Source organism: Macrotis lagotis, chromosome 5 (genome assembly GCF_037893015.1).
Source record: "Macrotis lagotis isolate mMagLag1 chromosome 5, bilby.v1.9.chrom.fasta, whole genome shotgun sequence".
NCBI lineage: Eukaryota > Metazoa > Chordata > Mammalia > Peramelemorphia > Peramelidae > Macrotis > Macrotis lagotis.
In genome coordinates this window covers 45501141-45505424 of record NC_133662.1, presented here as the reverse complement: position 1 = coordinate 45505424, position 4284 = coordinate 45501141, and the positions used below count along the sequence as shown (strand labels likewise).

Sequence of the window (4284 nt, the reverse complement as noted above, 5' to 3'; positions counted from 1 at the left end):
TATAAGAGAATTTTTTAAAGTGTTGGTTCAGATTCTGTGATTTATTTTTTGTTTGTTTTTGTTTGTGTTGTGTTTTAATCTGGATGTGGATGGCATAGTCCTAGCAAGAGAACAATATTCTCTTGGTTCTGCTCCCTTAGCTCAGCAGCAATTCATGTAGCTCTTTCTGACCATTTTTGATTTCTTATGGAAAAATAGTACTCCATAACATTTACTACAACTGGTTCAGTCATTCCCCAATTGAGGGGGATCTCTTTGATTTACATTTCTTTGCCACCACAAAGAGAACTACAATGAATATTCATGAATATGTGAGACCTCCTATTTTTTATGATTTCCTCTGAATGTAGGCCTAATATTGGTATTTTCCTCTCCCGAATGGTTGGATCAATTCACAACTCCACCAATTGTGCATTAATATCCCAAGCCTCCCACAGCCTCCCCAACATTGCTCATTTTCCCTTTTTGTCATCTTGGTCAGTCTGATAGGTGGTACCTCATAGTTGATATAATTTGTGTCTCTCTAATCAGTAAAGATTTGGAAATTTTTTTCATATGACTATATATAGTTTTAATTTCTTCATTTGAAAACTGCCTGATCATATCCTTTGACCATTTATCAATTTGGGAATGCCAGTTAGTCCTTAAAATGAAGTTATTTAGTTTCCAATAGATTTTTGGTTTATATTTCTATGACCTTTTATTACAAGTTATCTTTGCACTATGATTTGAAAAGCATGTATTTATTCTTTCTGCCTTTCTGCATTAGATTGTAAAATTTTTATGCTTTAGTGCATGGTCAATTTTGATATAGGCTGTCATGTAATTTAGAGTAAAGTTTCTATCGTTTTCTATCCTCATTAGGTTTTCTCCAGAGTTCTATCATATCTAAATTTTCTAAGATTTTAATCACTTTTTTTGCAGAGATAATGAGCATTTTTATTTCTTTGTTCCACAAATAAATTGGCAAAATAGTTGTATCCCAGGGGCTAATCAAACAGACCAAATCCCATATCTTCATCGGACTCTTCCGACTCTTCCTTGGCTTCTACTTTGGCTGGAGTGGCAGCAGCTGGTGAAGCAGCACCTGGAGCTGCAGCTGCAGGGGCAGCCACTGCAAAAGCTGAAGGGTCAGCCAGAAAGGCCTTCACCTTTTCAGCAAGTGGGAAACTGTACTCAGTCTCCACAGCTACAGCCAAGACCCGCTTGTACCCATTGATGATAGAGTGGGGCACTGATGCAACAGTTGGGTAGCCAATCTGCTGACAGATGCTGGCAATATTATGGACACCCTCTAAGAAGTGAAGGTGCAAGGTCTCCTCTGTGATGTCTAGCACTTCAGGGTTATAAATGCTGCCATTGTCAAACACCTGCTGAATGATCAGCCCAAAGGAAAACGGGGAGATATTCAGCATGTTCAACAAGGTGGCCTCGCTGGCGCCCACTTTGTCTCCAGTCTTAATCAGCTGCACATCGCTCAAAATTTCAATGGTGCCCCTGGAAATCTTGGTGGTGATACCAAGAGCTTGGAACAAGGAAGTCTTCTCAGGACCCAGACCATTGTTCTGGGCTGGCACCGTGGCATCACATGGGGCGATGGCGCCAGCACCGGCAGCAGCTGGTACCTTATTGGCCAGAAGCATATCCCTAATCTCAGTCAGATCTTCCTTGGTGAACACAAAACCCATATTCCCGCAGATATGAGGCAGCAGTTTCTCCAGGGCAGGGTTATTCTCCAGATGCCCATGAATGGCTTTGCGTATTATAGTGTTTTTTCCCATCAGCACTACAGCCTTCCCAAGGAGGGACATCCAGATCTGCTGCATCTGCTTGGAGCCCACTTTGTCTGCTCCCACAATGAAGCATTTTGGATAATCATCCAAAAGTTGGAGGATCTTGAGTAAATAATTGGATTTCCAGGTAGCCCTGTCTTCCCTTGGCATCTAGAAGGTGCTTCAGGGATTGCCACTTGGGGTTTAAAGATGATGTCACTCCCACGAGGATGCCTGGAGAGAGAACATGATTTTAATCACTTTCTTAACTTCCTTCTTGTTTATTTTGAGGTTAGTTATTTAATTCTGAACAATATCTGCCCCCCCCCCACTATTATAGTTTTGTTGTCCAGGTCTCCTTGTAATTCCTTCACTTGCTCATCTAGGAATTTGAAAACTATACCACTCGGTGCACATATATTTAACAATTAAATAACTTCATTGCCTATGCGTGTGGGAGCAGATAGTAGGTGACTCCTAAGTAAAGCTTTGTATTTATTAAATTATTTGACGTTGGATGATAAGAATGAAATCCTGACTGAGAAACATTTTGGCTAAAAAAATACCATAGGTAACCTAATAAATACCCTAAAGAATACTCATAGAGGGCGGCTAGGTGGCATAGTGGATACAGCACCAGCCCTGGAGTCAGGAATACCTGAGTTCAAATCCAGCTTCAGACACTAAATAATTACCTAGTTGTGTGGCCTTGGGTAAGCCACTTAACCCCATTGCCTTGCACAAAAACCTTAAAAAAAGAAAGAAAAGAAAAATAAAGAAAGAATACTCATGGATTCAAATGGAAGAATACAAAAGATGGACATTGGAAAGGACTTGATCAATTTCTAACCTGGGGTTGAGGGTATGCTGCTGTTTTTTGAATCCTCACTTGACCCATGATTTTCTGTAATAACTAACATGATCAAAATCTATATTGATAAACTCCTGGAACTATAATGTTACCACGTCATTTTGGTAAAAGATTGACTATTTAGTTTACTTTTATTTGGCATTATTTAGTACTCAAATTATATACTTTGGAAAAAAACATGATTCTCTTGTCTTTCTGGAATTCACTTCCCCAAAATATTTTCAAATTAAAAATAACATTTCTTTTTATGATTACCTTATTTAACATATTTGGTAATATGACCTACCTCGTTCTTGATTCTTTTAAGCAAATTTCTTTTTTAACACTGGTTTATCCAAGTCTTCATGAAGTAAGTCTCTCTCTCTCTCTCTCTCTCTCTCTCTCTCTCTCTCACTCAGTAGTCCTTTTTCTAAAATCCTCTTTCTGATAACTTCAAGGTCAAGAGATAAGAGCCAGAACTGCAAGCAGACAAACTATGGACAGGGAAAAGGAGGGGGGGATATATAGCATTTTGACAGTGAAAAAGTGGGAAGAGAATAAGTCAATAGCATTTTATCACATTAATATTCATTTATCTGTTCACACACTGTTCTCCAATCATGTCGATTCGAAGTACCTTCTAATCTCAATTTTCCATTCCTTGGGAACCATGAAGAATGTTCATAAACAGTATGTAAATACTCATCTATTTGTTTTTTGGTAATTTCTAAGCCCTTCTCTTTAAACAGTTTTTTTAAAATATTATGTTCTTCCCTGACTTCTTTGTTTCTTTGGATAATTCCTTCCCCATAACACCCACTATACTAGCTCAGAAAAAAATGAAACTGAAAGCCTTGCCATATTCAGCTTCCTTCAAAGCCTCCCCCTTACCTTAATTAGTATTGGAACTTTTGATGACTCCAAAGGGGTTTCTTCTACTGAAAGACTGTTAGTCTCCAGATGGTTTCAAGTCCCTGACTTTGCCCCACATTAGGAACACCAAATAATACCCACCGCCAGGAGGGGGATTAATTTGGCTCAAGACAGAAATGAAATGCATACACACAGGTGCTAGCAGGACAAATAGCAGAGCCATTTATTCACAATATCAGACAATTCTTTAAAGTAGAAAACCACAAAATTAGCATACAAGATAAAACAATGACATATAATTTAGCAGAATGTAACCTAGGTCAAGAAGTTCAGGTACAGGACCAAGTAAGGTCACATAATTTTGTAGTTCTGTTATCACAGCAGAGTTCAGTGGAGAACCTTCAGTTTGAGAGTCACATAAGCCTAGGCTTTAGTCATAAACTGACCTTTAACCAGACTTATCTAGGCAGCTCTACAACACCTAGGATGCCTTTTAAGAAGATATGGTTTCTTTCCTAATCCTTTTTAATGTGATCTATTTTTTGCTTTATTCCTGTGTCTAAGATCAGATTTGCAACCCCTAATCTTTTTCAGTTCCACTCAAGCATAATATATTTTGCTACAGCCTTTTATTTTTACACCGTGTATGTCTCTGCTTTAAATGTCTTTCTTGTAAATAAAATATTGTAATGTTCTGTTTGTTTATTCCATTCTCCTATCTCCTTCTGTTTTGCAGGTGAATTCATCCAATTTGCATTTACAGTTAAGTTTCCTCTTTATTTCCCTCGA

The 4284-nt window shown here is 38.2% G+C and overlaps 1 pseudogene; it reads right to left on the bottom strand.

The window, feature by feature from the left end:
* Window positions 1–959: 959 nt before the first annotated feature.
* Window positions 960–1943, bottom strand: LOC141489684 (large ribosomal subunit protein uL10 pseudogene; annotated as a pseudogene).
* Between the last annotated feature and the right edge of the window lie 2341 nt (window positions 1944–4284).